Source organism: Orycteropus afer, unplaced genomic scaffold (assembly GCF_000298275.1).
Source record: "Orycteropus afer afer isolate SDZICR_OR568_19922 unplaced genomic scaffold, OryAfe1.0 scaffold00033, whole genome shotgun sequence".
Classification (NCBI taxonomy): domain Eukaryota; kingdom Metazoa; phylum Chordata; class Mammalia; order Tubulidentata; family Orycteropodidae; genus Orycteropus; species Orycteropus afer.
Genome location: NW_006921620.1, coordinates 16,316,310 through 16,334,153, shown reverse-complemented (window position 1 = coordinate 16,334,153; position 17,844 = coordinate 16,316,310).

Here is a 17,844-nt window from a genome sequence, read left to right as displayed (position 1 = left end):
ACTTAAAACACATTAAAAATGTGTGCATGAGACAACGTGTGTGTGAACTGCTGTATGGAAAATGAATTCTCTCTATAAACTTTCACCCAAATCACAATAAAAGAAAGAAAGAAAAAAATATGTGTGCAAAATGTTTGAAGAAATCTTGAGTACATTTTGCCTGATTGCAAATATTTATAGCATAAACCAATGATTATTATAAACAGTTATTTTTATACTAATGAATAAAAGCTGTATAATCAGATCTGCCACTAACTAGCTTTGGGTCTTTGAGTAAATGACATAAAATTCCATGGGCCTTAGCTTCTTTGTTATATAATAAGGTATTTTTGGCTATATAAATTTTCTTCCAGTTCAAAAATTCTATTATTTAGTCATTCATTTGGCAATAAAATTCCCAATCAACAAAGAAGCCCAGAAAATGTAGAGAAAAGTAACATTATATCAATTATTATTGTGACTGAGTTTAAAAAATTCCTTTGATATTAAGAGTTTGATTAAATGACAGTTTGTGAATGGAGTTGTTTAATTCTCCTAACAACGGAAAAGACCCAAATCTTGCTAAGTTAGATCATATTGTCTTTAGATTTTTATCACTTAAAAGCAGCAGAAAAAATTCCCTTAGGTGTTGTCTCAAGGAAATGAAACATTCACTTTTAATAGCAACATATTAGCTAAGTGAAACTGACTCACACACATCCCTTGAAGAATATCTTAAAAGAAAAATAAAAGCCCATTAAAAATCCTTGTAGCATCAAAAGCTCCCATTTTCCTTTGGAAGTTCCCAAGATTTATGAAATTCAAATAGTCTCAAGATGAAAACTGAAGGAAAATTCATTTACAACTATGTTTATCAATAATAGTTTAAAAGAACAAAGTTAAAATCTTAGTAGTTGTATTGGGCTGGATATGAGACACCCTAAGACCATTGCCTTTGTTCAGATTATTATCAGATATAAAAATAAATGCAACCCAGTCGTCAGGAAGCGCTGCACTTTGCTGTATAAAAATGAAAGTGAACCAAACTCTCTGGAAATAATGAATCAAAAGAATAAGAAAAGTAGGTAAAAAAGAGAAAAATAAACTTCTAAGTCTTAGAAAAAGAAAAAAGAATTTACCAGGCAATATATTTGTTATTACCCTCACCACCAGCAGCACCACCTTTGTTGAACCTCTATTTCTCAGTTCTCCAGTGGATACTTTACAGGAGTGTATATCTCAGCTTGAGGCTAACTAAGCGCATCCACTTAAGGAGTATAGATGTATAGGTATGTATGAGGTCACTATGGAGATACTGGTAGTTCTACGGTCAAATTCTTCCCTTCCATGCTGGAGAACTAAATTTGCTTTGTGACCAATGCACCTCATGTACTGCCACCATCTATCCGTCAGTGGTGGCTTATGTATTGTTATGATGTTCAACAGGTTTCAGTGGAGCTTCCAAACTAAGATGGACCCTTGTCCTTATTTGATCTTAAAGAGTATAGGCACGTGTAGGCAGCTAGACGTAACAGATTCAGAGAAGTAATTTGCTAGAAGTCACACTCCTATTCAGCTCCCCTTGACTCCAAAGCTATGCTCTTTTCTCTATAGTCTGTTTGCCGTAAAGCTGTAAGCTTTAAAATAACTCCAAATATTTAGAGTTCCTATTCTGCTCTTTATTTTCTTATTTAGTTTTTCATGGCTTTCCAAAAGTAGGTCTGGCAACTTCCAAAAATCAGCTGATGAAAACACAATGGATCACAAAGTTCTGATCCCCAAATGATCATGGGATGGCACAGGACCAGGCAGTATCTCCTGTTCTGCATGGGGTCACCATGAGTTGGGGCCGACTTGATGATAGTTAATAACTAGATTTTCATGAATGTTCTGATGATCCTCCCAGAAAGGAAATTATTCTAAGGGAAGAAGGAGACAGATACCACAAGCCTGAGCGAGTATCAAAGTCTAGGCATTAGAAGTGAGGAGAGATTCTGAGTTACTGACTCCTCAATGATACTCTGTGACTTGGATTTATCCATGGACTCTGAGTCAGAGAGGAGTAGGAACAGGAATGAGAGGGGACACTAAAAGAGCATTCCCACTAAAACTCAATAAGTCATAGGAGGCACAACTACTCTATGTTAGTAGTCCTTTACTGTAGTATTACACATAAAGGGGGAGAGAAGCATGCTCCCATTTTATTCCAATCCAACAAATAGTTTGGTACCTGGAGGGACATGGTGGAAATGAAAATACCCAGCAGAAGACTATTAAAAAAAAAGAAAACCACACTCACTGCCATGGGGTCAGACCCAACTCAAAGCTACCCCTCCTTGGGTTTCCAAGGCGGTATCACTATGCAAGTAGATTGCGCAACCTTCATTCTGAGAATTGGCTGATGATGACTGTATGCCCCCTGATAAGAGGTAGCAGATACTCCAGAAGTGACAGTGGGATCTGCTGAATGTTTCATGTTAATTGGATATATTCATGAACATTTCAAGGAGCTCTGGTGGCATACTGCCTAAGGCATATGACTGCTAACCAGAAGGTTGGCAGTTCAAATCCACCAGCCACTCTGCTGAAGGAAGACGGAGCAATCTACTTTCATAAAGATTTACCACCTCGGAAACCCAAAGGGGGCCACTATGAGTCAGAATTGACTTGATGGCAGTGAGTTTGGTTTGTTCGGTTTATGAGCATTTCTGGAAATTTATTGGTACTTCCAGAAAGTCTGTAAGCAAGGGGATGGGTGTATTACTCATGAGAGTCTAGGCTATTATAACAAACATATCATTTCTGTCCACAACTCCATGGTCAGAATAGTTCCATGTCCGTGCCTAATGGCAAATGGGCAAGGGAATGTGGAGGAGCAGATGATGTTTTTAGTAAGCATCAGTTTCTCTACTTCCATGAGGTGGTGGTGGATGCTGTAAGGAGCTAGACTGGGGTGGGGAGCAAAGCTAGTGAAATTTACTTTTAATTTGACCCTACTAATACCCACATGGGAGCTCTGGTAGCATAGTGGCTAAGACACTTGCCTGCTAACCAGACGGCTGGTGGTTCAAACCCACCAGCCACTCCTCGGAAGGAAGGTTGGGCAATCCTACTTCCATAGTGATACTGCCTCGGAAACCCAAGGAGGGGTCGCTATGAGTCGGGGCCGACTCGACAGCACACAACAACAACAACAACATACCCACATATTGGTGTGGCCTGGGAAAACAGTCTATATATACGTTGTTGTTGTTGTTTTGTTCCGTCGAGTCAGACCCGACTCATAGTGACCCCTCCTTGGGTCTCTAAGGCAGTATCACTACAGAAGTAGATTGCCCCATCTTCCTTCCAAGGAGTGGCTGGTGAGTTTGAACCATCAGCCTTCTGGTTAGCAGTCAAGTGCCTTAGGCACTGAGCTACCAGAGCTCCTTGTCTATATACATAGCACTTATTCAATCTTCATGACAGAGGAAACAGACTCAGAGAAGTTACACAGCTGTTCAGGTCTCGACTCCAAAACTGTGCTCTTTTCTCTAGTCTATATGTGCCCTAGGGAGCTCTGGTAGCATAGTGGCTAAGACACTTGCCTGCTAACCAGACGGCTGGCGGTTCAAACCCACCAGCCACTCCTCGGAAGGAAGGTTGGGCAATCCTACTTCCGTAGTGATACTGCCTCGGAAGCCCAAGGAGGGGTCGCTATGAGTCAGGTTTGACTCGACGGCACATAACAACAACAACAACAATATGTGCCCTAAGGAGGTCTGGTGGCATTGTGATTAAGGCATTGGGCTGCTAACCAAAAGGTAGGCAGTTCAAGCAACCAGTTGTTCTACAGGAAGAAGATGAGGCAATGTACTTCTGTAAAGATTTACAGTCTTGGAAACTTGATGGGGGGGTCACTATAAGTTGGAATGTACTTGATGGAAATGGGCTTGGTTTGTTGGTTTTATGTATTGCCTAAAGCTAAAAGCTTTAAAATAACTCCAAAAATTTACTGAGTTCCTATGCTATTATCTTATTTAGCTTTTCATGACAATCCAATGAGGTTGGTAATAGCCTCAACAAGCTCAGAAGGGTTAAGTAATTTGATCAAAATTATAAAGCCTGCAAGAAGATATGTTTTGAGCCCAGCTTTTTTTCCTTCAATTCTAGGATGATTTCCATTTACTCTTTCAAAGAGATGTATCCAAAAAAAGTAAGCAATTTGCCCAAGGTCACACAATTAGCAAGCTTGTGTGGGCTATTGATGGGAATAGATCACTAGGTCATTTCTCCCACAGAGCAGATGGTGGGTTTGAGCTGCTGACCTTTCAGTTAGTAGTCAAGCACTTTAACCATTGTGCCATCTGCACTCCTTAATAGCAAGCACCAGAGGGGAATTTGAAACTCCCAGTTTGATGCTCTTTCCATGGTAATCCTTAATTTGTGATGGAGACAGATTTTTATCAACTTCTGCAGTCTGAAATTGACCGAACTTGCAATCAGGATGTATTAATTATCACTGGTGACTGGAATGCAAAAGTTGGAAACAAAGAAGAATCACCAGTAGCTGGAAAATTTGGCCTTGGTGACAGAAATAATGTTGGAGATCATATGATAGAATTTTGCAAGACCAATGACTTATTCATTGCAAATACGTTTTTTCAATGACATAAACAGTGGCTATACACATGGACTTCGTCAGATGGAGTACACAGCAATCAGACTGACTATATCTATGGCAAGAGGCAATGGAAAAGCTCAATATCTTCAGCAAGACCAGGAGCTGATTGTGGAACAGATCATCAATGCTTATATGGAAATTCAAGCTGAAGTTGAAGACAATTAAAACAAGTCCATGAGAGCCAAAATATGACCTTGAATATCTCTCTCCTGAATTTAGAAACCATCTAAAGAATAGATTTGATGCACTGAACACCAGTGACCAAAAACCAGAAGAATTGTGGGATGACATCAAGAACATCATCAATGAAGCAAGCAAAAGGTCATTAAAAAGATGAGAAAAGAAGAAGAGACCAAAATGGATGTCAGAAGAGACTCTGAAACTTGCCCTTGAATGGAGAGTAGCTAAAACAAATGGAAGAAATGACATGACAAAAGAGCTGAACAGAAGATTTCAAAGAGCAGCTCAAGCAGACAATGCCAATTACTATAATGAAATGTGCAAAGACCTGGAGTTAGAAAATGACAAGGGAAGAACACACTTGGCATTCCTCAAGCTGAAAGAACTGAGGAAAAAATTTAAGCCTCGAGTTGCAATATTGAAAGATTCTATAGGCAAAATATAGAATGATGCAGGAAGCATCAAAAGAAGATGAGAGGAATACACAGAGTCACTATACCAAAAAGAACTGGTCAATCTTCATCCATTTCTGGAGGTGGTATGTATTCAAGAACCAATGGTATTGAAGGAAAAAGTCAAAGCTGCACTGAAGAAATTAGTGAAGAACAAGGCTCCAGGAATTGACAGAATACTCGTTGAGATGTTTCAACAAACAGATGTCATGCTGGAGGCACTCACTTAGTTATGCCAAGAGATTTGGAAGACAGTTACCTGGAAAATTGACTGGAAGAGATCCATATTTGCACCCATTCCAAAGAAAGGTGTTTCCACAGAATGTGGAAATTATTGAACAATATCATTAATATTGTATGCAAGTAAAATCTTACTGAAGATAATTCAAAAACAATTGCAGCAATATATTGACAGAGAACTTCCAAAAATGCAAGCTGAATTCAGAAGAGGATGTGGAACAAGGGATATCATTGCTGATGTCAAATGGATCTTGGCTGAAAGCAAATACCAGAAAGATGTTTACTTGTGTTTTATTGACTATGCCAAAGCATTTGATTGTGTGGATCATAACGAATTGTGGATAATATTGAGATAATATTGAGAAGAATGGGAATTCCAGGACACCTAATTGTGCTCATGAGGAACCTGTACATAGAGCAAAAGGCTGTTATTCGAACACAACAAGGGGACACTGCATGGTTTAAAATCAAGAAAGGAGTGCTTCAGAGTTGTATCCTTTCACCTATATGATAAACAAATAATCTGAGAAACTGGACTATATGAAGAGGAACATGGCATCAAGATTGGAGGAAGAATCATTAACAACCTATAATATGCTGATGACATATCTTTGCTTGCTGAAGGTGAGGATGACTTTAAGCACATACTGATGAAGATTCAAGAATAGAGTCTGAAGTATGAATTGCACCTCAAATATAAAGAAAACAAAAATACTCACAGCTGGACCTATAAACAGCATCATGATAAATTGAGAAAAGATTGAAGTTGTCAAAGACTTCACATTGCTTGGTTCTACAATGACGCTATTGGAAGCAGCAGTCAGGACATCAAAGGATGTATAGCACTGGGCAAATCAGCTTCGAAGGACCTCTTTCAAGTGATGAAGAGCAAAGATGTCTCCTTGAGGACTAAGGTGTGCCTGACACAAGCCATGGTATTTTCAATCACCTCATATGCATGCGAGAACTAGACAATGAATAAGGAAGACCAAAGAAGAATTGATGCTTTTGAGTAGTGATGCTGGCAAAGAATGCTGAAAGTAGCATGGACTGCTAAAAGAACTAACAAATCTGTCCTGGAGAAAGTGCAGCCAGAATGCTCCTTGGAAGCAAGAATGGTCAGACCCCATTTCACCTACTTTGGTCATGTTATCAGAAGGGACCATTCACTGGTCCCTTCACTGGAGAAGGATGTCATGCTTTGTAAGGTGGAGGGTTGACAAAAGAAGGGAAGGCTTTCAATGAGATGGATTGACACAGTGGCTGTGGTGATGGGGTCAAGCAAGTATAGCAAGTATTGTGGAAATGGCATGGGACCAGATGGTATTTCGTTCTGCTGTGCATAGGGTTGCTATGAGTTGGAGACAACTCGATGGCACCCAACAACAACAACAACCACCACAGCTTCTCTAAAGGGCAAACAACTGTCACCAATTAGAAAGACCATCAAAATGACTTCATTTAAATCCAAAATTGATATAATTGGTCTATTGCAGAGTCTGGACTGCTCATTAAGATTGCCTGGAAACTTACAATAAATATTATTGTCTCAAAGACTCTGACTTAATTGGTGTAGAGAGGGGTCCAAGCAGCAATATTTCAATGATTCTTCCCAAATAATCTGATGTCTGGTCTATGGCTTTCTACTCTCAGTACTATATGAGTGGACATTTATTGACTAGCTAGTCAGCCAGCCCAAATAAGCAAAGGCAACAAAATGAAAACCCTACCTGTGGGGAAATTATCCTATGTGCCATGCTCTGACTTGTTTTAGTTTTTAGTGTCTTCTTAACAAGTGCATATCATGAGTGACAATGAATCACATTTTTATTATGAGAAGTCGCAGCTAGTTAATGTTAAGCCTCTCACCTTAATAAACATGGTAAAAACTTTTCCCACATCTTATTGTGAAATTAACAGCATTTTCATCAGCAATTTTCTCTGTTCAACTTCTGTGCCCCTTTCTCATGCGTGGTATGTTGGTGCTCAGCATGTCTATACTGTCTTTGTTCTTATTTCATCTATTCCTTCGTAATGTGGTAATTCGCTTTAAGATAAAAGCCAGTCCTCACTGTGAGAGTGCTGGGCTATTGTTACTGCCGGTTGATGTATCACTAGAAGACCAGGTAGCATAGGGCCTAAAGCACTTGACTGCTCACCAGAAGGCTGGCGGTTCAAACCTACCAGCCACTCCTCGGAAGGAAGGTTGGGCAATCCTACTTCCCTGGTGATACTGCCTCGGAAACCTAAGGAGGGGTCGCTATGAGTCGGGGCTGATTCAACGGCAAACAACAACAGAAGACCAGACATAGCAAGACATAGAAAAGGTTTTTCTTATGTTCTTTCATTAGTTTATTATTACAATTATTATAACTATTACAATTATTAGGGAGCTCTGGTGGTGTAGTGCCTAAGGCATTTGACTGCTAACCAGTAGGCAGGCGGTTCAAACCCACCAGCCACTCCTTGGAAGGAAGATTGGGCAATCTACTTATGTAGAGATACTGCCTCAGAAACCCAAGGAAAGGTCACTGAATGGAATCAACTTGATGGCACTGAGGTTGTTTGCTTTTTTTTTTTTTTTAAATTAAATTATTATTACAGTTTTATTGGTTTATTATTACAATTTGGGGAAATGAGAGTAGATATGGAAAAAGCAAAGAATATTGAGATGAGAAATAGTGAATTTTCAGAGGAAAATTACTAAGCCTGAGTCATTTTGTGTCCCAATAGAGCAAGGTTCATCATCTAGACCCAGACCCACTTGTGAAGGCAGAGGGTGAGTCTTTGGAGTTCCATAGAATTCTGAAACGGTAAGCAAAGTAATGTCTGTAAATGCGCAATTTGAGAAAGGAGCTCTGGTGACACAGTGCCTAAGGCATTTGTCTGCTAACCAGAAATATGGCATTTCAAACCCATCAGCCACTCTGTGGAAGGAAGACTGGGCAATCTACTTCTGTAAACATTTACCACCTCTGAAACCCAGTGGGGGTCACTATGAGTCAGAATTGACTTGATGGCAGTGAGTTTGGTTTTTTAGTGACATCTGAGGGAGAAAGGAACTCATGATCTTTGCCAAAGGCTTACGAGTGAGACATCTACAATGTATGAAGGGGCATTATCTCAAATCTACTCTTTCTTAGCAATAACAGTACTGATTCATTTTAATTCCTCTTTTATTAGGCTCTTTTTGCTGACACAATCAAAACTACCTGATGCATTTCTTCAAGGTGTCTTAAAAGTGTTCCTGATTAACAAACAAATATTGGAATCATGTTTACCTCTTATGTCCAAAATGCCACTAGGGTCAGTATTTAGTTTTCCTGAATTAAATCTTCTGTGACTTCTCTTCCCTTTCTGCCAATTCTGCCTTTGATAATGTTGTTTTTGTCTACTTTATTCAGACTTTTTCATGTCTGCTTGGTTGGTGAGTTAGTTGGTGGATCAGTTAGCTGGGTGCCATTGAGGTTTAGCAACTATCCAGATCCATGCACTTTTACCCCTTACATAGTGGAGCAGATTAGCATCCTCTAGATACCACCTTGGAAACCCAAGGAGGGGTCACTATGAGTCAAATCGACTTGACAGCATTGAGTTTTTTGAATTTTTTAGATGAGAGGGCAAGACCTCAGATCTCCAGAATGAATGGAAGAGGTAGAAGCCAGAGTCTTCATCTCATTCTTTCTTAATTTTGAGTCAGAATATAGCCATCCATTCATGGATCTATACTCTTCGTCATGCCATTATATTGGAGTGTGTTTTATGCATGTGATGAATCTGGCACAGGAATATGTTCAAGTTCTCTTGCCTGAGGATCAGGGCTCAAGGGCATACTGATTACACAAAGATTCCTGGCATCTAGAGCATTCTGTAACTTCCAGCCGTGCCAATAATAACTGCTCATATTTGTTGAGATATATTACATTACATGGCTAATATGTAAGAAGTTTTATTTAATTTAATCTCCTAAACAATTCTCTTAGCTAGGCCCAATTATTATCCCCTGATTATTACTTATTGATAATGAAACAAAGATTATTTTTATTTTTTTTATAATTACAGATAATGAAACCAAGTAAACCACAGAAGGTCATAGAGCTAGGAAATAACTGACTTGGGATTCAAACCGAGGTCTGTTTGAACCCAGCGCCCCATGCTTAACTATACTAACTCTATCTCATCTAGAAGGATCAAGAGTCTTCAGGGTAGATAAGGTCAGGATCAGGGAAAACATAGTGTGAGCTTGAAGCCTTGGAAATATGGCATTGGGTATATATTACTTATAGATATTAAGTTATTTAATAAGACATTACCTCTATTATGAACACTGAAAATACGAAGTTTTAACGTGAGCTTAGATGTCATGAACAACAAAAACAAAATCAGTAACTTTAATCAGTATAGACTTGAAAATACTAAGTAGTCCCTTAAGAGTATGTACAATTCTTCATCTACCAACCATACATATACCAGAGTGACTTCTCAAGGAAGAACATGATACATTTTTTAATGCATTTTATTGAAATATAATTTATACACAGTGAAATACACAAAACTAAAGTAACATGGGTCAATGCATTTTTTTTTTTTTTGCAGTGTTCCCTCTCCTTCCCTCCCACCCCTGGCAACCAACAAAGAAAGTTTCCCTCCATATATAAACCTTTCCTTGACCCACCCCACAACAACAAACTAATACTATATTTGTCCTTCTGTGATTGACTTATCTCACTCAGCATAATGTCCTCCAAGTTCATCCATATTATGCGGTGTTTTGCAGACTCTACATTATTCTTTAGTGCTGCATAGCATTCCAGTATGTGTATGTACCACAGTTTGGTCATCCACTCGTCCACTGATGGGCACATAGCTTATTTCCATCTTTTGGCTATTGTAAATAGTGCTGTGATGAACATGAGCATGCAAGTATCTATTCCTATACTGGCTATCACCTCTCTAGGATATATACCTAGTAACGGGATTGCTGGGTCAAATGGTATCTCCAATTCCAACTTGCTAAGGAATCGCCATATTGCTGTCCACAGTAGTTATGTCACTTCACAGTCACACAAGTAGTGTAAGAGTTCCAATCTCTCCACATCCCCACTAGCATTTGTTATTTTCTGTCTCCTTGAACCTTGCCATTAGTGCTGGGGTGAGAGGGTATATCTAATTGTTGTTTTGATTTACATCTCTCTGATGGCCAATGTCTGTGAGCATCTTTTTATGTATCAGCTGACCACCTGAATGTCCTCCTTGGTGAAGTGTCTATTCATGTCTTCTGCCCATTTTTCAATTGGATTGTTAATTCCTTTGGTATTGAGGCAAACCATTCTCGCCTGCATGGTTTCTGTTGAGAAATCTGATCTTAGTCATACTGATTGCCCCTTGTAGGTAACTTTTTGTCCGTGCTACTCTCATGATTATTTCTTTGTCTTTGGTTTTGGTGAGTTTGATAATGATATGTGTTGGTGTTTTTCTTTTGGGGTCTATCCTGTTTGGGGTTCATCGGACTTCCTGAATGGATATATTCTCATCTTTCATTATATCAGGGAAGATCTCCTCCAACAAATCTTGGACAATTTTCTCAGTGGTTTCATTTTTCTCTTCCTGTTCTGGAATTCCAATGACACATAGGTTATTCCTTTTGATGGTATCCCACTTGAACTTTAGGCTTTCTTCATTTTGTTTTGATCTTTTTTCTAACTGATCCCTTTCCAAAGAAGTATTCTGGTATGTGTCTTCAATCTCATTAATTCTGTCTTCCATTGCATCCATTCTACTCCTTTGCTCTTTCAATAGGTTATCTATTTCTGACAACTTAGTATTAATCTTCTGGATCTCTATCTGTAGATTTAGAATCATTTCTAATATTTCATTTATTTTGTCATTTTGTTCTTGTATTTTCTTCCAAAATTCTTCTAGGGTTTTTGTCTATGTTTTCCTTGGTCTGTCTCTTAATCCTTTGAAGATACTTAAATATAATTATTTTGAATTCCTTATCAGGGAGTTCCAGTGCTACGTCTTCCCCAGGGATGTGTTTTGGGTCTGTATCCTGGTCCCTTGTTTCTCCTGCTTTATCTTGCTTCCTTGTGTGGACTGTGATGCTCTGTTGTCTCTGAGGCATTGTGATGTTTTTGTGTTTATATTTAATTGGTGATTATATGTTGGAGTGACTTGCCCACAATTTTCTTTTTCTTTCTTTTGTTTGTATGTTATCTATACAGGCAGGGTACTGTGCTGTGCTCCTCTATTCACTAGTTGACAGCACTTGTACACTTACCACCTGTCTCCTTTTCTTTGTCAGCCTCTCATATGTCCTTTGGGAGCTCTGGTAGCATAGTGGCTAAGGCATTTGACTGCTAAGTAGAAGGCTGGCGGTTCAAACCCACCAGCCACTCCCCAGAAGGAAGGTTGGGCAATCTACTTCCATAGTGATACTGCCTCAGAAACCCAAGGAGGGGTTGCTATGCATCGGGTCCGACTCGATGGCACATAATAACAACAACAACATATGTCCTTGCTGACCCTGGCAAACAGAGCCTGTTCTTAGGTCCCTGGAATCAGAATGAGAAAGCTATCACTTTAAAATCCAAAATGGTTGCTACTTGTAAACATTCAAAATGGCTGCACCCTCGGTCACTTTAAATATCCAAAATGGCTGCCACATGTAAACAATCAAAATGTCTGCACCTTCCGGACAGCAGAAAGTCCACAGCTCAGGTTGTCTCCCTCCTTGCTGTTTCCCTTCCTAGTTATAGGCTACAAGAGCAGTTGTCCCTGCAGCCCTTGGTGACCGGGACTGATCTTTAGGTCAATTCTCAGGTCCCAACACCACTTGGAAATATTCAGGCTGTTGGTTTCATCAGAGTAGCTTACAGTCTGCAGCTCTGACCATCTCTGTACTCACTGCTTTTGTTTAGGTTTTTCCACTAGTTGGTGCCTAATCCACTTCTGTATAGTTCCTTTCAAAGCTCAGGGTTCCAGGATAATCTTCTGTATCTCTGTCAATTAGTTTTTCTTTTCTTTGTTGAAGAGGATCTATGTCACTTGTCTGCCTATTCCTCCATCTTACTGGAAGTCTGATACATTTTTTTAAATTAAATTTAATTACTGTTTAAAATAAGGAGTCCCTGGGGCACAAGTAGTTATGTGCAGTTGGCAGTTTGAACCCACTCAGAGGTACCTTGGAAGACAGGCCTGGCAACCTACTTCCAAAAGGTCACAGCCTTGAAAACCCTATGAAGTATTTCTACTCTGAACATGTGGAGGAACAGTGAGTCTGAATGGACTTGACAGCAACTAGCAACAGCTCTTTATTTAATTATTAAAATCATAAAATCTTAAGAAACTACCACATATCTATATTTAAAAAATTCTGTGTTTACATAGGACCTCTGGCAGCATAGTGCCTAAAGCATTTGGCTGCTAACTAGAAGGCTGGAGGTTCAAACCCACCAGCCACTCCTCAGAAGGAAGAATGGACACTCTACTTCCATACAGATACCGCCTCAGAAACTCAAGGAAGGGCCACTATGTGTAGGGATCAACATGAAGGTAGTCAGTTGTTTTTGTTTTTATTTTTAATGTTTACATGCTGAAGGGAGGCTGTCCTAATTGAAGAACTATATCCTGAATGTTACTTCCCTAATAAACTCATAATTGTCAAAAAAAAAAAAAGAATTCTATGCTTAGTACTGATGATTAACATTTATGGTGTGTTTTGGAAACATGAAATAGTATGGTGTGGCCACTTACAGCATATGTCAGCTCAACTCAACTCACTACCATTGAGTTGGATCTGACTTATAGTGACCTCTCCTTGGGTTTCCGGGACAGTAACAATAGGGAAGTAGATTGCGCAATCTTCCTTCAGGGGAGTGGCTGGTGGATTTGAACAGCCAGCCTTCTAGAGAATAGTTAGAGATACAATGAAAAGATTGGTTAGAGCCAAGTTGTAAAGACCTTGCATGCCATTTATCCTTTTAGGGGTAACATAGGAAAAAAAATTAATGCATTTTATTGAAATATAATTTATGTACAGTGAAATACACAAAACTAAAGTGACATGAGTCAATGCATTTTTTTTTCAGTGTTCCCTCCCCTCCCTCCTACCCCTAGTAACCAACAAAGAAAGTTTCTTTCGACATATCCTTGACTTTTTACAATAATGGACTAATACAATATTTGTCCTTCTGTGATTGACTTATTTCACTCAGCATAATGTCCTCAAAGTTCATTCATGTTGTGCAGTGTTTTGCAGACTCTACATTATTCTTTAGTGCTGCATAGCATTCCATTGTGTGTATGTACCATATTTTGGTCATCTACTTTTCCACTGATGGGCAAGTAGATTGTTTTCATCTTTTTGTTATTGTAAATAGTGCTGCAATGAACATGAGTGTACATATATTTGTTTGTGTCCTGGCTCTCACCACTCTAGGATATATACTTAGTAATGGGATTGCTGGGTCAAATGGTATCTCCAATTCCAGCTTTCTAAGGAACCGCCATACTGCTTTCCACAGTGGTTGTATCACTTCACAGTCCCACCAGCAGTGAATAAGAGTCCCAATTTCTTCACATCCCTGCCAGCATTTGTTTTTTTCTGTTTCCTTGAACCTTGCCATCAGTGCTAGGGTGAGATGGTATCTCATTGTTGTTTTGATTTGCACCTTTCTGATGGCCATTAATAGTGAACATCTCTTCATGTGTTTGCTGGCCACCTGAATATCCTTGGTGAAGTGTCTATTCATGTCTTCTGCCTATTTTTCAATTGGATTGTTAATTCCTTTGGTGTTGAGGCATTGGAATATTCTATAAATCTTAGAGTTAAGTCCCTTGCCAGATATGTAATTATCGACAAGTATGAATTTGTTGCTATCATTTTGTTATGTGCTTTTCCGTAGTGTTGATTTCTTTGTTCCATATAATTTTCTGTGCTGAGCTTGTTTTGTTTATGAATCATATTATCACTTCTTTCGTTGCTGTTGTTTTAGTATTTGTTAAATATTTGTGCTGGTCCTCTGTTTTATTTTGATGTGAAGGTTTATCATTTTTCTTTGAGGTTACCCTGTGATTTATCATTTTCTTACCAAGTTTAGAATAGTCCGTTCTATCTTGTAGTTGTCTTGACTTCCCTACCATCTAGAAGTTCTGTAACTATACAATTTTTACCTCTTTTTGGTCTGTAGTTGTCCTCATTTGTCAACTAATGTCTCTTGTTCCCTATTTTACAATCGTATAGGCTATTTACTTCCACAGCTGGGTTGATTTCTGGGTTATGTCATCATGTGTGTTAATGGTCAGTTGTTGTTTGTTGTTGTTGCTTCTCTGTCCAAAGGACTCCCTTTAGCATCTCTTGTAAGCTTGGTCTGGTTTTAACAAATTCCCTTAATTTCTGCTTACCTGAAAATCTAATTCCATCATCATATTTCAGGGACAATTTCTCTGGGTGCATAATTCTTGGTTGGAAACTTTTCTCTTTCAGGGTTTTATATATATCATCCCATTGCCTTCTTACCTGCATGGTTTCTGCCTTTGTATGTATTTTTTGTTTTTCCCACTACTTTCAGGATTCTTTCTTTGTCTTTGATTTTGATGAGTTTAATAGTAATATGTCTTGGTGATTTTCTTTTGGGGTCTATCTTGTTTGGGGCTCGTTGGACTTCCTGAATGGATATATTCTCATCTTTCATCATACCAGGAAAATTTTTTTCAACAAATCTTTGACAATTTTCTCTGTGGTTTCATTTGTCTTTTCCTATTCTGGAATTCTGATTACATGTAGGTTATTCCTTTTGATGGTATCCCACATGGACTTAAGGATTTCTTCATTTTGTTTTGATCTTTTTTCTGATTGATCCCTTTCCAAAGAAGTATTAAGGTATTTGCCTTCAGTCTCACTAATTCTGTCTTCCATTGATTCAATTCTACTCCTTAACCTGTTCAATGTGTTATCTATTTCTGAAAATTTAGTATTACTGTTCTGCATTTCTGTCTGTAGATTTTGTATCATTTTAAATTTTTCATTTATTTTGTCATTTTGTTGCTGTATTGTCTTTCAAAATTGTCCTAGGGTTTTCACTGTGTTTTCCTCAATTTTGTCAGTGTTTTCCCTGATCTGTCTCTCGATTCATTGAAGGTACCTAAATATAATTATTTTGAATTTCTTATCAGGGAGTTCCAATGCTGCATCTTCCTTGGGAATGTGTTTTGGGTCTTTATCCTGGCCCCTTGTTTCTCCTGCTTTATCTTGCTTCTTTTTGTAGACTGTGATGCTCTGTTGTCTCTGAGGCATTGTGACGTTTTTGTGTTTATATTTAATTGGTGATTGTATGTTGGAGTGACTTGCCCATGATTTTCATTTTCTCTGTTTTGTTTGTATGTTATCTACGCAAGTAGGGTACTATGCTCCTCTATTCTCTAGTCGACAGCACTTATACACTCACCACCTGTCTCCTTTCCTGTTATCATCCTCCCATATGTCCCGGTTGTCCTTGGCAAACAGAGCTTATTCTTAGGTCCCTGGAATTCAAATGAAAATGCTGTCACTTTAAAATAAAAAATGGCCTTTTTTTTTTTTTTTTTTTCCAAAATGAAGTCTTATCAGCAATCACCATGCTAGTTCCCTCTAGCATCTTAGTGCTTGAAAAAATAGGTACAGCAGTTTGAATTAGGGATTCTAGTGCTCTGAACAGCTCTCTGAGTCAGAGTGCACCAAACTCAGGGGAGTAGTACTAGGAGAAAGGGACAGGGGGAATAAATAACAAGATCAGGAGATCTACTCTGTGGAGTGCCAATAGGCAGCAGAGAAAGGGCATTTGAGACCTCCCTGGGTTAAGGAAGAGGACACACCACACCAGCATATCAGCAACCACATCAGCATACCAGCGATCTCCCCAGGATCTACCTTTAGCACCTGAGTTTATTGGTAACTTAGGTCAGCTAGGTGCAAACAGGCACATCCAGTGCTTCTGAAACTCAAGCAGAGAGTCTACTGGTGCTGCAAGAGGGCAAGCCTGGGGAGGTGCCCCCACTGCAGATCACTGATCAGGCTTGGGTCAGCTTTGTGGCACTGAGGGGCCCACTCTTGACTTTGTCAGTAATACTGGGATCACAGGGTGTGAGCTGGCACTAGCCTGACTCCAGAACCACGGAAACCAAGCAGATCTTTGGCACCGGGGATGGGCTGACCCAGAGAGGAACTCCCATGGTGGATCATGGTGTGCACCGGTGCCACAGGCAGGTGGGCTCAGAGAGAAATTCCCATGGTGGATCGTGGAGGCAAGCAGTTGTCTTGGGTCAGATTTTGGCACTGAGGGTCCTTGGGAATGGGGTTTTTGTGTGTGTCTGAGCCTGGCAGAAAGTGGCGACCCCCTAACAACTGGAGTCTTTGCTGAACTTGAGCTGTGGGCCCTTAAATAACAGTACAAAGTAATCATTAGCAGCCTGCTCAAAGACCTAGAAACCACCCCTAGCAATGGGGAGCTTTCCTTCTTTTTCTCTCCCACTCTCAACTTCTCTGCCAATAACCTCACTCATCCAATAGAAGAAACCACATTCAGCTACCATAATACCTCCTGGTTTGAATTCTAAACCCTCTTTATGACAAACAGAAATCCATATCCACATTCCACATGGTGATTCCATCATGACAAAGAAAACTGCAGAGCAACCCAGCATACCTGAATTAATAACTAAAAAATACACCAGCTTCACCTTTTCAAAATATTAAATCAAAAAACCAAGACAAAGCAAATCAACACATAACTAACAGTTAAAAACAACCTCAAAATGTCTAGGAAACAACAGGCAACCTCAAATCAAACAAAAAAACGGGACAAAGCATTAGAAGGAAAACCACAAACAAAGTTCTCATTAAACATGGAGGAAGAGGAGGCAATAGAATTATCTGAGAAGGAATTTAGAAGATATGTTTGTAGAACTTTACAAGAGCCAAAGGAAACCCCAAACAGAAGCAAGGAGAACACAGACAGTTCCCTGGAAGAACTCAAGAAAATCATTCAAGAACAAAATAAAAAGATTAATGCACAATCAGAACTCATACAAAAACAGCAGTTAGAAATCCAGAAGATGAATATCAAAATTACAGAATCATACAATACAGTAGAAGCACAAAAGAGTAGGATAGAACTGGCTGAAGAATCCATATCCCAACCAGAAGACAAATCCCTGGACACCAGCCTGTATGAAGAAAAATCAGAACAAAGATTTAAGAGAAATGAAGAGAACCTAAGAATTATATGGCATGACATGAAAAGAAACAACATGAGCCTCATTGGAATTCCAGAACAAGAAGAGGCAAAAAAA